Raw genomic sequence first — 17,172 nt, 5'->3', positions numbered from 1 at the left:
TTTTCTTTTTTGCCCAAATACCACACATATTTTCTGATGGCTGAAATGAACATGTGATGGTGTGTGTGTGTGTGTGTGTGTGTGTGTGTGTGTGTATGCGCGCGTGTGTGTGATTGATTAGTTCAGCTTCCAAAAATTGCCTTTCTTTCCATAATTCAGAGATTAGATTTTTTTTTCTGAAGATGTGATTGGTTGTTCATAAGTCTGCCTGGGGAAGGGAGGAGAGAGCAAAGAAGATGATGAGAAACTGAAAATCTTTGGTGTGATAAAGTCCAAGACCAGCCGATGCTCAGACAACTTCAAACATTGATCTGTGAAATGAAGATCCAATAAAGCAAAGCTGATGAACTCTAATTCCAGTTAGAAACCCAGAGAAAGAAACTTCAGTTTTGAAAGTCCTCATATTGGTAAGTTTAAATTGGGGAAAGGGGAGGACTAAGAGGAATAGAATGCTTGAATTTAAAATTTTGCAAGGATTATTTTTGTACAGATGACCAACATTGTGATATAGGCAGGAAGCATGTTTAAGGGCCTGGAAATTATATTATTTTATCATCTTTAATTTTGTGTCCTTATAAGAAGATTCAGGGGTAGGAAGAGCACTAATTTTAAAATCAGGAGGTGTGGGTCTTTGTCACTGTGTAACCCTGGGTCTATTATTTAATTTTTCTATTCATCTATAAAAAGGAGGTGGTGTATTTGATGCCCTTTCAGGTCCTTTCTAACTCTAAATCTATTACCTTGTGTAGGTATGGTTTCTGTAGATTGGCATTCAAAATACTAGTGTGTAACTGACCAAGCAATTAGGTATTTTTCCTGTTACTTGAATACTAGGTTTGGGGTGGGGGGAGAGTGTACTTCTAACAATCAACTTTAAGACAGCGATGACTGTTTTTTTTTTCCTTTTAAATTGAGAGTAAGGCAAATCACTTAATAGTAGTAAAATATGGGGCTGTAAAAATGATCTTCCTCATTTTCCTGCCAAAGTATATTTGTCACCTTCTACAGGCAGGTTGTTCTTGGTTCAATAGCTTATTTTTTTCTTTTCAGAGAAAGGTTGTTATTATTTTTATAGAAGAAACTAAGAACCTTGGTGACTCCAAATCCTTCAAAGTATTTTATATTGACCATCCTTTTTCAGGACACCATCCTGATCACTTGTGAAAAGTGGTACAGTAGAGGGTATAATTTAAAACCTGATCATTCAAATTTAGAAAGAGTGAAACAAAGAAAATAATTTGCTACTCATAGAAATGTCCAGTATTGTTGGCTTGCATGCTTTTACCCATATCTATTGAGAAGGGCAATGTGAGACAATCAAAAAACTATTTAGCTCTTGAGTCAGGGGAACTGGGTTTAAATCCTGTCCATTTTTATCTGTGAGAATAGATATGGATAAGGCATATAATTTTAGTAGCATTGAGTGCTTCCAGGAATCTCCTTTACCAACATATATTTGTTGGCATTTTATCTGCCACTTGTATATGCAGTAAGTTTCCTAAAGCATTGATAAAGATGAAATGGGACACTGGACCAGACAGCGTAAGTCACAGATGAGACTTGGCCACAAGTGAGTTTTGGTATCAAAGTCAGATCAATTTACTATGCTACTACGCTGTCTCTAACTTTCTGGATTTCTGTTTCCTTATCTGTAAAATGAAGGCATAAATCCCAACTCTAAATCTATTATCTTCAATGGGAAATATATTCTTTTGAAGTCTGAGCAGGGTTAAAACAAGTCAAATTCGGAGTTTCCCAGGGACAACTCTGGATGAGGGCATGAGACAAAAAGAAATTGTATAGAACCTCTTAGAGACAGGACTATGTAAGGACCCTATTTCATAGATTTCATTTCTGTCTAATCACATTTTGTAGCAAAAGTTTGAGAGATGAATAAGGACATATAATTACCATAGCATATGTCCAAGCAAAGATTACTTCTAGCTTAAGTATTGTTTATAGATAAAGTGACTTTTTTTAAAAAAGAGCAGTAAGGACTTCTGGAGTCCTGGTTTTGATTTTGGAATTTACTGTCACTTGTTATCCATCCTGGCATTTAGTAATGTTGTTTGGTTAAATGAGATAATATATGTACACACATATACATATATAATTAGCTATTATTTATTATTAACAATGAATATCAGAAGTAGTAATATTAGTAATAGTACCAATAGTAGTAGATGAAGTAGTAATAGTAGTAGTGGTAGCAGTAGTGGTGCTAGTAGTAGTAGTAATAGTAGTAGTAGTAGTAGTAGTAATAGTAGTAGTAGTAGTAGTAGTAGTAGTAGTAGTAGTAGTAGTAGTAGTAGTAGTAGTAGTAGTAGTAGTAGATGGAAGTAGTAGTCTTAGATGGAAGGGCTTCAAGGAATAGCAAACTTTTGGCCAAATCATTTTTCCATTCCTGACCTCAGTTTCCTCATCTATGAAATAAATGGTTGGGATTGGATAAATTCAAATATTATTCCATCAAATTAAAAATAATTCTATCTTCCAACTGTCACCTCGTACATATAAACAGTGTAAGAAAGAAGTATATTCCTTTCTTGAAGGCAGCTAAAATAGCAGATCTTCCTTTTGTCTGGAGAAGTAAGCTGAAGGGAAAAGATATTTAATTTAAAAATATTTCTTTGGAAGTTCCTGAGAGGTTAAAACAAGGTTTGAAAGAGTAATGAGTTATATTACCCTTAACTTAAAAACAAAAGCCTAAGAATACCCAAGCTCTGATTTTAAGTTCGTCATGTTTTCCTCTCCCAATTTTCTTTAAGCAGAAGCTACCAGCTGTAATTGGCATTGAATATTTTCCTCACTGATGGTTCTGCCCTCCTTACACAAGATTTTAAGAAAGCTTGACAAATTTAGTTAGTAGTTATCTTTCTCATTTTGTTTTGTGGAAAAAATGATGTTGTCTTTACTGTATCCATTGTCACTGACCAAGCTGAGAAATATACTTTTCAATTTGTAGCTCATCATTTATCTCTTGTTAATAGCATATGGTGTGGATGTGTATCTACATCTCTAGTGACATTTTGCTTCATTGGTATAAAATTAGAGATAAAGGCCATTCAGCCTCTTCAGTGTTGGTTCAGAGTACCTTATATCTAGAATTAATCTTTCAAATAGTGTTCAGTCAGCTTTAAAGAAAATGTCATAATGAGTTTGTTTTCAGATTTCTGATCTTCAGGGATCAGGATCCCTGTGGATTTAGAATTGGAGAAGAATTCAAAGTTAATTTTAGTATCTTATTTTACGTATGAAAAAATTAAGGTCAAAGAGAAGAGGTTACTTGCCTAGGGCCATGTAGATAGCAAAGTAAATAAGAACTGGAATCTAGATTTTCTGACTTCAAATACAGGGACTTTCCCACTCCCATTGGTTTCTGCAACACTTTTGACAGGAGTGTCTTGGCCACAAAAAAACCCGGCTTAATGTTAGGAGATAACACTTCATTCTGAAAACCCAGGGAAATTTTTAAAGTGAATAGTTTAGTGTGATGACACTAATTCCAAATTTATAAATCTGTTACTTAAAATACATGGAAGAAAATGTTGTCCAGAAAGAATAACATGACTAATGCAAGAGTATCGTGAGCTATATATGACTCAGGGCCATGTTTTTGTCACCTCTGGTAAAGTGAAAAATCATGCTGGAATTGCAAGATGAATGATTAAAAAATGTATATTATACATTCTTTGTAATAGAAACAAAGTATCCTACACAAAATAGGTGCTCACTAAGTGGGAAATAGCTGAACTGAAGCATATGAAAGCCATGGAACACCATTGTGTTGGAATTCTGAGGAAATGTGAGGAATTCCAAGAAACATGAAATTTGTAGACAGTGATCAGACTCAAAATAACAAATATATATATATATATATATATATGTATATTTATGTGTGTATGTATAATTAATACATATGCATATTTCTAACATTAGAATGTTAACTCCTTAAGAGAAAGGGATGCTTTATTACCTATTCCCAGTACCTACCATAATGCCTGACATATAGGACATACTTAGTAAGTTTGTATTTGCTTCATGGCCAATATGTACACCTTACTGAAGCTTTATGAAAGTCCCCAAGATATTAGTTAGGATACCAAAAACACTTAAATTCTTTTTCCCTTTGATAACTGAGATAGGTTTTCCCTAATTAAGGAAACATTCTCAAGTTTTTCCAAAGATATGGCCATTTCCCATTTGTTTGGGAAAGAGATTCAACATATTAGATGAATGATAGTTAAGATCCTGAAACATTTGAGAGGCTAGAACATAGTGTCAAGTCTAATAAAATCAAGTTTGACAGGGATAAATCATAAGATCATAGGTTTATGGGAAATTTAGTAATTGTCTAAAGAGGGAAATGAGTTTTATTATTTTACAAATGAGGGAATTAAGGCTTAGAGAGATATGATAGTATGTTTTAGGTTACATAGGTAGTCAAGACAAAGGAGAGATTTGAATTCAGCTTCTCTGATCATAAACACCTAGAAAAATAGCTAGAGAAAGCATTTGTTAAGTTTTTACAAATACAAGCAAGTAAGATAGTCCCTAACCTCAAATAACCCTTATATTCTAATGGGAAAAGACAATACATAAAAGAGAATTGGAAAGGGAGGAGGAATATACCACCAAGCTTCAAGGGAGAGAGAGAAGATCTCTTATCTTCTGCAGAAGTTGCCAATCCTAGGCCTAAATGTAAATTTTATTTGTATTATTATTTATATTTTAATTAACTAATTAATACTTTTGAGTATGAGGCAAAGTATCTACTTACTTCATCATATTTTCCCCCATTTTTTTAATGACAATATCTGCAGTGTCCTATTGTTACTTCTATATTCTCCATGGCTCCCCAAAGCTGATTCTCCTTTCTTTAGGTAGCTTTCTTTGTCCTATACTTTTCCCAACCTCTGCTTTTCCATCCACAATAACTGTTCCCATATCCTACCCTTCTTATGAAATAGCTTTTTGCTAGGCAGGGAGTAGTAAATCTCATAAAATCATAGATTGTCAGAACTAGAAGAGACATTGGATCATCTGGTTGAATCCCATTATTTTGTAAATGAGAAAAATCAGAATCCCAGCAATAATTTGAAAACTATAAGAATGCATAAAGAGATGGAACAGAATCTATACTATTTCCCTTTATCTAACCATTGTAATTCCCCCAGGGATAGAATATTTATTTGCCTCTTTTTGCATTTACTAAATATTTAATTTAAAGGAACATTCAATTTTCTTAAAGAAATTGGTTCTGGCCCTGCATGAGATTTAGTTAATTTTATTTTATTCTCCAGTCCTGGAAAATGAGGTTTTTAGATTAATTCTCATAACTCAAATCTGAGTTTTTAGTTAATTTATTTTATTGCTTTGATTTCAAAACCAGGAAAGAGTCCAAAATAACTCCTTTCATTGGAATGAGGTTTGCAGCTTGCTCTCATACAAAGGATGCTGAGATTTTTTAGGAATTTTTTTTTTCAGCAATTGGCAGACCTTTGATTAGAATACTGTATTTAAGAGCACTGAAAGTCATATTATTTTAGAATTAGATGGAACGTCAAAGATTATCTTTTCCAACTTACTTTTCCAACTTTCTATAATATTCCCAATGAATGTCCTTTAGACTTCACTTGAAGATCTTTAGTGAGGGGCAACACATCAACTCCAAGGGTGTTTCTCTTCTTATTTAGGGTATTTCTAATAGCTAGGAAGTTGTTTTTTTTTAAACAAGTAAGAACCTACTTTTCTACAATTTTCATTAAATTGCTCTTTCCTAGTTCAGCACTCTAATACCAAACAATCAATTAACTGATTAAACTCTAATAAAGCATCATGCACTATGCATGTGCTAGCCATATGTTACAAAAATAAAACCATCCCTGTCCTGAAGTACCCTACGTTTTTTCTTTCTTTCTTTCTTTCTATCTATCTATCTATCTATCTATCTATCTATCTATCTACCTACCTAATATCTATCTATCCAACTCTCTATCTTGTTATATTTATGTGTGTGTGTGTGTATACATATATATGTAAATATATATGATAAATGCAAAGTAATTTGGCAAAAGAGAGAAACTCAAAGCAAGGGGGATCAGGAAAGACTTAGTAGATGGTGTTTGAGCTAAGCTTGACAGAAAACTCAAAATTCCAAGAGATATAAATATTGGGGGAGGAGCATTCCAGGTATGGGGGGGCATCAGTACAAAGAGACAGGTTTGGGAGATATAATGTTAGAGTGTCATGGGAAGTGAATAGCAAGAATAAACAGAAACAATCTAATTCCTCATTCTCTGACAGCCTTTCAAATATTTGAAGAAATTATCATATCCTCTGCCTTCCCCTGATTTTTCTCTTCTCTAGGCTATATATCCCTAATTCCTTCAAACTGCTAATATAAACATATTCTACAGACTCTTTACCATAATTGTTGACTTCAAGCATGTCAATTTCTTTTCTAAACTGTGACTTCAGATGTGGCCTGATTGGGACAGAATACAGAGGAACTACTGTGTCCTATTCTGGACTCTAGACAGATTTTTTTTTTTTTTTTTTTTTTTTTTTTTGTCTGAGGCTGAGGTTAAGTGACTTGCCCAGGGTCACACAGCTAGGAAGTGTTAAGTGTCTGACCAGATTTGAACTCGGGTCCTCCTGAATTCAAGGCTGATGCTCTATTCACTGCGCCATCTAGCTGCCCCCCCTAGACAGATATTAGAGGATATTAGGGCTTACTCAGGGCTATTCTCATGGAAATTACTTGAGACACACTATAACTCAAATCACAAATTCATAGGATATTTTGAAAAGTCATCTAATGCAAAAAGAGTCAATATAATGTTATATAGGTCAATATTATGATGGACCTACTCAGAAAAACCTAGATTTGAATTTTGTTTCAGACATCTACTCTCTGTATGATTTGGGCAAGTCACTCATTTTTTCTGAACCTGTTTCTTCACTTGGAAAATGGGGGTATTATATTCAATGACCTTTATTTCTCTTTCAGCTTTCAATACATGATTTAATTACATTTGAGAAACAAATCTCTTTCTACCCCTAGTAGTTCAGAATATACCTTTTTGTTGTCCATTTTGATTTCATTAAATATGAATAGCATTGATCCTTAGTCAAAATCTTGATGTTCTGTTTCTTCCTCTCATTAAAAAAAAATCAACTTTTTTATTTTCAGTTCCTAATTATTTCTATCCATTTCCCCTTTGCCATTCATTGAGAAAGTAAGAAAAACAAAACCTATACAATTATGTACAATCTTACAAAACAATTCCTACATTAACCATGTACCTGCTATCCCCTCATTGTCTCTCCAAAAAAGAAAGAATAGAAAAAAGCCAAAGAAAATGTGCCTTGATCTATACACTAGACCATTACTTTCTTACCCAGAGGTGGACATAGTTTAATCATCTTTCCTTTGGAGTTGTGGTTGGTAATTTAATTAATCAGAATTCCCAAGGCAATTGTATTGTCTAGGATCATATAGCTAATAAATAAATGTTTAGATGGGATTTGAACTCAGATCTTTTGTCTAATACTCTACCTATCATGTTTTCTACTATGGTCCTCAGCTTCAACAAATATATTCCATCACAGAATAATAAGTTACAGAAGAAAAAGCCATGAATCCTGATCCTGTTATTTAGTATTATCCTTTCCTCAGACTTTGTATATTATATTATATTTCATATCATATCATATTATATTATAATATTATTCTTTACTTGTGGACATATTGCTAGACCCCCACTATTTTGTATTCTGTAAGATATAGTATGATCTAATGAGTACAAAGCCCCTACTTTATTTAAACTTGGTATCTCTCACAGCACCTAGGAGAGCACTGTGCCTATATCAGGGTACTTCATTAATATTCATTCAAAGGAGGAAAAGAAAGAAGAAAGAAAGGAGAAAGTGAAGGAGAGAAGGAAGGCACCAAAGGGATTATTTTAACTTAAAGCTAAATATGCTCAGTTACAACATAAAACAGGAATTACCAAGTGACAGAGGGTATCCTATTAATTCTAGATCCTTTAAATTTCTTCTGCCCTCTACACTTGATGTTTTATTCATAAGCAACAATATTCACATAAATAATAAGAAAGATTAAATACAAATGCTATTATATGGGAATTGGCTTATGTTTTAGCTAGGGTTACAGCATTGAATGTTTAAGTCTAACTTGTGATTGGTGTTTCCATAAGATGTTCTTCCTCCAGGTTTATGTTGACATAAAGAAGAATTTATCCTTTCCTTTGGGGAAAAGAAAAATAGTCTCCTGTTCAACAATATAATTCAAAAGAAGCTTTTTTAGAACAACTCTATCTGTAGCAACATTATTTTCCCCCAGAGCAGTTGGCTAGATGATTTTAATCAGTGTTTGTAAGACCCTTTGGCAAAAAAAAAAAAAAAAAAAAAAAAGGGAGCATTTGGTGATTTTCTAAAAGGGCTTATAAAATACTTGTAGCACTGGGACCCTGGATTTATGGCTTTGATCTGAGTCATAATGTTTAGAGGGCTGAGTATATGGGAAGCAAGTCAGAGGCAGCCTTAGCCATAGATAGCATAAATAGTAGATCTTTACAGCAAAATCATTGAGGGAGGGATTGCGTTGACTTTTGTCTTTCTATTCCAAATACCTAGAAATGAGTTTGGACATAATAGGTAATCAATAAGTACTTAACAAATTGGACTGGTTATACCGAAAAGTCTTTGCTGTCCAACCCTCTCTCCACTCTCAGCCCTCCCCCCAAAAAACCAATTCCAAACCCAATCTCTTCTCAAAATTTCTTTAGAAGTGATAAACTTTCTTTTATATTTAGAGATTGGCTTGCATATACTGACTTTCAGGAGTCTGAGGTTTCTCCCTTGGGAATTGTTAGTTGGGAAAATAAGGAAGAGCTCAGAAGGAATTGTAAAGAACCCAGCTGCAACTGATATAGTGGTAGTCATTTTCTTTCCAGCTTGCTGGTTATACTACTAGTATTAATAGCTAAATTTTCTAATGATTGCAAGCACTTAACTAAGGTAGAGAGGGGTTAAGTCCAGGATCATGCAGCTAATAAATAAATGTTTAGATGGGATTTGAACTCAGATCTTTTGTCTAATACTCTACCTATCATGTTTTCTTCTATGGTCCTCAGCCTCAACAAATATATTCCAGCACAGAACAATAAGTTGCAGAAGAAAAAGCCATGAATCCTGATCTGTTATTTAGTACTATCTTTTCCTCAGATTTTGTATATTATTATATTTCATATCATATAATATTATTCTTTATTTGTGGACATATTGCTAGACCCCAATAGAATATAAGTTCCTTGAGGGCCCATACTATTTTGTTTTCTTCTTTATGTCCCCCATGGGGCAGCTAGACAGCACCACAATGCATAGGATGCTGGACCTGAGGTCAGGAAGACTCATCTTCCTGAGTTCAAATCTAGCCTCAGACATTTCCTAATCACTTAATCCTATTTCCCTCTGTTTCCTCATTTGTAAAAGTGTTTTGAAGAAGAAAAGGACAAACTATTCTAATATTTTTAATCAAGAAAAAGCCAAATGAGATCATGAAGAATCTGAAATGACAACTTCTTTTTATGTTCTCTAGGCCTAGCATGGTGACTGGCATGTAGTAGGTCTTAATCAATGTTTATTGCTTCTGTTATCAGAGCAGCATGGTTAAAATACTTGCTCTGGGTAAACCTTTTACTTTCTCTAGGCCTCAGTTTGCTTAGTTGTAAAATGATGTGGTTAGATTAGTTAGCCTCTGATGTTCTTTCTGGTTCAAAATTGTATGATGTACTTTTCTTATGTATGATAGACTTTACCTACAGACACAAAATGGAGGAGCACAAATACATGAGGAGATTCCTCCTTCTCCCCTATCAGGTTATGTTGCTCTGCTATGAAGAGGATTCTTATAGCTTTGCTTTTCCTACTTTTTCAAACCTAGCATAGCACTCATATTATGACTGATTACTTTTATAATTAGTTTAATGGCTCAGACTCTCCCTACCTTCATATTCTGCCTTCAGGCAGCCTTTAGAATAGGGCAGGGCTCATGTGTACTCCTTAGAGTTCTGGGAAAAACTTGTTAACTTCCTATTCTCTCAGCTCATCTGCTCTGCTTTTTAATTAAGTATATCATTAGATTGGATTAAGGTATCACTAGATGGACATAGTTAATTTATAGTATCAAATCCTTTATTGAGAATTAGTTTAGGTGGCTGGGAGGACAGAGTTTAGGACAGCTGGAGAGTAATAAGAGACAAGACAGGACAAAGAAAGGGTTCAAAAAGGGAAGCTGGGTGGAGTACTATAATCACAGTCTTCCACAATTTTGCCAATATCTGGCTATATTGAGACAAGTGAAATCTTTGCAATAACTTAAGTTTAATTTCCCTCAAAAAAGGGTCTAGCAAAAATATCTATTGAGTGCATATTGTATGCATAAAACTGTTCTAGGTGCTTGAAGAGATACAATATTTAGATAAAAAATAGTTCCTGCCCTCATGGAGCTTAAGTTTAGGGGTTGGTGGGGAATTTATATGAGGCAATATTCTACTTCAGCATCTTGTATATAGTTGCAAAGACAAAAAACAGTAATTCATAATGATAAATATTAAATACCTAAGTAAAATACCAAGTGTTAGGTGAGTATTAAGGGGGAGAAGTACTTATTGACTAGGAAGATCAGAGTAGAGTTCACAGAAGTAATACTATTTATATAGAAATTCAATAAACAGGAAAGAAGAAAAGGGAACTGGGTAAAAAACAAGGAGGTGAGAAAGTATAGGGAATGTTTAGGGGTAAAGGTAAGATAATGAGTCCAGTTTGCTGGAAGCATATTGCTCATTTGTTTTCAGCCATGTTTGACTCTTTGTGACCCTGTTTGGGGTTCTCTTCATGAAATACTGGAATGATTTGGTATTTCCTTCTCTGGCTTATTTAACAGATGAGGAAACTGAAGTAAACAGGGCTAAGTGATTTGTCCAAGGTCACATAGTTAGTGAGTGTCTGAGTCTGGATTTGAACTCAACAAGATGAGTCTTTCTGACTTCAGGCCTGGAACTCTATCCATTGCCCCCTTCCACCCAGCTGCTGATGAAACATCGACTATATGGAATAGAGAAATGTGAGAGTAGCCTAGGGACTGGACCTGTGATTCCAAAGCTATTGGGAACTCCTAAAAGAGGAAATTCCTTCTCCTAATACTAGTCAAAATCTTCTCCTAATACTAGTCAAAATTATAAGAATTTTTGACAATTGCTTAGATTAGTAAAATGACTTGTCCTTGGTCACAAAACTAGAATGTTTCAGAGGTCTTTCTGGTATTGAGATTGTCTCTCTAGCCAGGATGCCACATTGAAAATTGGGTAGCCTAGAAAAACAATATAACATAATCCTCCCATTCTGTGGATCTGGCCTTTCTGGCTATCTTTGGTTTTCTATAGACACTCCTTTCCCCCTACTATTAATCTCAGTCTTGCCCCTTCTCCAGAATCCCCATTCCCACCATATATGGAAAGAATCTTCCTTGCTAGAAACTTGTAGTTTCCTTTCAAATTGACAATTACTTGTCTCTTACATTGAAAGGAGAATTAATCATATGTTCCTAAATGAGGCCCTATTCTTCACAGAACACATGGCCCTTTTCTGCATGGTAAAGCTACCTTGTCATGGGAAGACCCTAGGTTTCTTCACTGATCAAGGATAAGTAAACATTCTGATATAATTTGGTTGTGGGGTCTGCTAGAAGTCTCTTGCATAAACATTAACCCCCTTCTTTCTCTTGCTGTGACCCTAAGATTGTCTTAGGCAAGTTCCCGACTGAATGGGATACATTTCCTTCCTGCTTGAAGAACCTGATGTCGCCTTGTTCTTCAGGAATCTGACATATTCTGACATATACTGACATATTCTTGTCCTTGCTTCTCTTCTTTGTTCCTTCCAAGGGTGTTTCAAGTACCTTCTATTGTGTAAGGTAAAATGTTCCATGATAAATACCTATTGCTTTTGATTTTATTAGTTGATTTGCTTCTTTTTTACAAATCAATCTATCAGTTAATCAACAAGAACTTATAACACTGTGCTTACAGAGAAGGGCAAAAATAATCCTTGCCCTCAAAGAGCCTACATTTTAAGTTCCAAAAAGCAGCTATAATAGATGAAGATAGAGATACCAAGTATCACCAGGTGGGTGATGCCAGACTGTAAGCAGCCATGAATATTGGGTTAAAGAGTTTGATCCTTCTTTGGTATGGAGAAAGAATGCAAATTCAAAGATACAAAGTGATCTATGTATCTATCTATATATCTATGTATCTATGTATCTATCTACCTATCCAAGAATTTACTATTTTTTTTTTTTTTTCTTTTTCTGAGGCTGGGGTTAAGTGGCTTGCCCAGGGTCACACAGTTAGGAAGTGTTAAGTGTCTGAGACCAGATTTGAACTCGGGTCCTCCTGAATTCAAGGCTGGTGCTCTATCCACTGTGCCACCTAACTGTCCCCAGAATTTACTATTTATGATAGAGAGATTTAAAATTTCCTTAAACTGGCCTTTTTTATTGGCTTACAATTCCAACTGCCCAGTCTAAATATGTCTTACTGACTGACTGTAGGAGACCATTTTTCTTGATGGTGACTGAGAAAATCATGATTTTTATATATATGTGCACACAAACACATACATATATAGACATGTACACTTATATAAAAGTACTGAAAGTAAAACTTATTGTTCATACATTATTTGAATCTGTTTTTCTATTTAGCTAGTTCAAATGGACTCTTTCAGGTGAAATAAACATTTACTTTGCCTAATCCTTACCAATTGCTAAATGATTTTCTACAAAACTCAATGGTTCCATCTGCTGTCAAAATCATAGATCACACCCTATTAATCTTACAGAGGCTTGGATAGCTCCCATCTAGTGAAATCTTTTAAATCAAGTAACATATTTCTCCAACATTACATCTCCTCTCAACTTCCCTCCCTGTCGTCAAGAAATCTCTCAAAGCATATCAGCAGATTTTTTTTCTTTAGCATCATCCTAACACAATGAATCAAATTGTGAATCAAGAAGTGTATTGTGTCTTTTGATTTCTAGGATTTCACTTTATAATAGAACTTCAAAAGAAATGTAGAAGGCAGATTACTAATTGGATATTCAGTATGGAACTTCACATTGCCCACCTGAGGTCTTGCCACTCTTCTCCCATTCAGATACATATTTCCAGAACATATATGTTGTATTTGTTCTCGTAGAATCATAGAATGTTGGATTTGGAAGGAATTTTAGAAATGACTTAGTCATTTGGAGATCTTCAATTCTTACTCTCCTTTGAAGATGAGGGGTTCTATAATTTACTCAAGATCACAGAGCTAGTCAATGACAGAGATAGTATTCAAAGCAAGATCTTTTGACTCATAAATAATGCTTTTACCCACTATACCACATTTCTTCTCTAACTTAATTTTATTTAGAGAGAACAGGTCTAGTCTGCATCTGGGTTCTACCTTTTAGAAGGACATGAGTAAACTGAAAATATACAAAAGAGAGTAGAGAAGCTAATGGAGGAGATAAAAAACATGATGATTGATTGAAGGAAGAAGGGAATGCTTTGCCCCCCCAAAAGAGAAAATTTGGGGTTGTCTTGGAGTTGGGGTTGAGACAGGGAAGATCTTTTATCTTCATGCATTTGAAAAGTTGTTAAAAGAAAGATTGAATTTGTTTGAAACTAGAACTAGGAAAACTATGTAGATGTTGTTGAGAGATCAATTTTGACCCGATACAAAGGAAACTTCCTAATAAATAGAGCTGTTCAAATATAAAATGATCAGGTAAAAAAAATAGTGAGTTTCCCATCACTGGAGGTCTTCAAGTACAGTTGCTAAGTTACATTTAATTCTTTATGCTTTACCATTTGTTGTAGATGTTGGAGAGAGAATTTCTATTCAGTAATGAGTTGTATTAGATAAACTCTAAGTACCTTCCAATTGTAATATTTTATAGCCTTTCTTCTTCCATCTCTCCATTTCTTCCCTCCCTCTCTCTTTCCTTCCTCCCTTCCTTCCTTCCTTCCTTCCTTCCTTCCTTCCTTCCTTCCTTCCTTCCTTCCTTCCTTCCTTCCTTCCTTCCTTCCTTCCTTCCTTCCTTCCTTCCTTCCTTCCTTCCTTCCTTCCTTCCTCCTTATTAGCAAGCAAGTCTAAAGGTAGATTTTGATGGGCCTCTTTTTTTTTTTTTTTAAATCTGGTTCTATTTTGGAACAGATTCTTACCATCTCAATCTTCCTTTTTCCTTCTTAGCCAGCAGAGTTGGCCCTTGACAAAACTGAAACAGTAACAACCTGTTTTTGGTACACTCTTCTTACTTCCACTTCTTAAACTTTTTTGATCTTCTCTTCCTCCTCTTCTTCCTTCCTTTTTTTTTTTTTTCCATTCTGAGCCCCTTTTCTTTTTTTCATTATCATTATTGCTTTGTCCTTCCTGCCCTGAACCCCAGATACTACTTGATACTAAAGGATCCTACTAAGACCTCCTACTCAGGCCCCAAATTGCTGCTATTCACCTAGAACTTGTGGCTATCAAGTTTCCTGCCTTTTATCTTATACTCTTCACACTAGATAAATTGAGTTTTCCAAGGCAACAAAGCTGAATGCAACAAAGGAAACAAAACAAAAGATGGCTATGAGACTTCCAGAGAACATAGAGATAGTTTAATAGGGGCCTTCTGCAAACAATGCCCTTATCTTTGTTGCGGGATCCTTAGTAATTCCACTATTGAGAATTTCAGGCCATGGTATGGGATTGTAAGGGAGATATGTTTGGATAATTTCCTTAACTCATCTTTGTAGGGAGTGGTGTGACATCCTTTTCCTGTTTCTTTCTCTGTTTCAGGAGTGGAGTCACCTTCATGTAGTGTACTGCTCCTCCATGGAATCATATGCAGCTTGTGTTCAAACTCAGAGTCCACTTCCCTCCTTCTCCTCCCAGGCAGCATTCTTTGAGCTTATTTAGAACCAGGATTATTTAGGGCAAGTTGACTGAACCTGTAATTAAGGGGATTCAGAATGCAGTCAATCACATTAATTTTGCAGCAACCAAAGTTGGCTTTGGTTAAGAACAACAGCAACATAATTGTCTTTCCTGACTTACTGCACTGCAGAGATCTTGCAGGCTCAGTCAAAAGGAGAATTAAAGTTAGTTATGATTTGTGATTTGGCCTTCCTAAGCAGCTTCTACGTTAGCAGAGAGCCCAACAAAGGAAGGGGCCCTTTTCTGGGGCAAATCTTTTTGTTTTTAAAAGAAAGAGGAAGAGAATTCCAGGATTCAAAAATATATTATTTGTTTTTCAGTAATCCACAAACCTATCACTCCTAGCAGACTTGTTTGCTCATCTTTCAACCTTCTTCTTGTCTTCTTTCTTTTCCTTCTCATTCTCCTTACTAATTCTTCTCTTTTTCCTGCTATTATTTTTTTTTTCTTATTTGTCATCTCCCTTTCCTCAATCCATTGAATCTCAATCATTCAATAGATATTCTATTAGGGGAAATATCAAGCTCACATATAATATAATAGGTGTATAAATAAAGACTAAATGAATAAATAATTTTCCTCTCCTCTCATCCCCTTCCTTTCTCTCCATTTCTTTTAAGCTCCCTTTCTCACTTCCCTCTTCTAATCACCACCTTTATCTTTATCCCTAACCTACCCTTTCTTACTTTTTGTAAGATTTGCAAACAGAAGGAGAAAAAAATTATTGGGGCAGCTAGGTGGCTCAGTGGATAGAGCACCAGCCTTGAATTCAGGAGGACCCCAGCTCAAATCTGGTCTCAGACACTTAACACTTCCTAGCTGTGTGACCCTGGGCAAGTCACTTAACCCCAGCCTCAAAAAAAAGAAAAAAGAAAAAATTTGTTTCACTGTCTCCTTCCCTTGACTACCTTCTAGTGAAAAAGTGACCTAAAGTGAGAAATCTGAGGCAGGTTGTAAGGAATTGGGGCCCTTGATAATTTTCAAACTAGAAAACTGAGAATTTAATTGCATTTGGGTTGTAGAATAAAAGGGTTATTTTACTCATGAGCTAGTAAAAAATCATTTCCCAATGTAATCAAAGAACATGGGCTATTTTTCTTCAATTTTTTGAAGAGTAAGAAAGATTCAATCTTTATTGACTGATTGATTGTATTTTGTACGTTTTAATCTTACCCCCATGTCATCACTGCAAATAGAAATAATGATTATTATTGTTATAGTAAATATAATAATTATAAAACAACTCACATTCACATGGGTTTTTACAAAAAGATTTGGGAAAGAGGCCATATCTAGGATCTTTTTATTGTCCCATAGAAAAGCATATCATTATAAGTAGTGTGGCATTTTCATGAGAAGCCTAAGCAAAAGTATAATTTCCAGTGAATGGAAAAGAAAGCATTTTAAGAGTTTGTTGTGTATCAAGCACTGTGTTATGTTCTGAGCATACAAATAGAAAAGATAATCATTGCTTACAAGGAGCTGATATTTTAATTGAAGGATAGCTGTAAGTCAGATGGAAGGATGATTTTGAGATATGGTGGCAAATTGATGGTAGTAGAGCAAACTTAATGTTTCCACCTTAACCATTGCTACCACCTAGGTCAAAAACCACAAAAGCTTTACAATCTTAATACAATGATACAGTTAAGATATGTAGAAAAATAAATTTCTGCTTAGTACACTTATACTTGTGATTTTTAGTTTTCACCCTTTTAACTCAGTGAGGTATTTATAAACAAGGAAATATATGTAAAAGGAAGTACAATTTTGTGTAAAAACAAAGGAAATCAGAATAGAATATGTGGTGATATATGGTTCATTGGAAAGAATTCTGGATTTGAAGTCAGAGAATCTGGGTTCAAATCTTGTCACTTCAATTTCCTGCTGTTCTGACATTGGGCAAGCCATGTCACTTCCTCCCTCCTTTCCTTCCTTCCTTCCTTCTCTCCCTGCCTTCCTTCCTTCCTTCCTTCCTCCTCTCTCACTCACTCCCTCCTTCCCTCCTTTCTTTCTCTCTTTCTTTCCATTCCCATCTTTCCCTTCCTCTCTCTTCTTTCCTTCTTCTCTTTCTCCCTTCTCTCTTCCTTCCTTCCCCTCTTCTTTTCCCCCTCC

General features: G+C 35.0%; 1 protein-coding gene across 1 annotated transcript in view; it reads left to right on the top strand.

The window, feature by feature from the left end:
* The first annotated feature begins 278 nt into the window (after window positions 1-278).
* Window positions 279-17,172, top strand: part of OPN5 (opsin 5) — a 54,244-nt gene continuing 37,350 nt past the window's right edge. The window contains exon 1 of the mRNA XM_074265434.1: window positions 279-407. The gene's annotated coding sequence lies outside the window, so the exon portion shown is untranslated. The remainder of the gene's footprint in view (window positions 408-17,172) is intronic.

Source organism: Sminthopsis crassicaudata, chromosome 4 (assembly GCF_048593235.1).
Source record: "Sminthopsis crassicaudata isolate SCR6 chromosome 4, ASM4859323v1, whole genome shotgun sequence".
NCBI lineage: Eukaryota > Metazoa > Chordata > Mammalia > Dasyuromorphia > Dasyuridae > Sminthopsis > Sminthopsis crassicaudata.
Note: the sequence above shows the minus strand (reverse complement) of the source record. Positions and strands in the feature narration are given on the sequence as shown.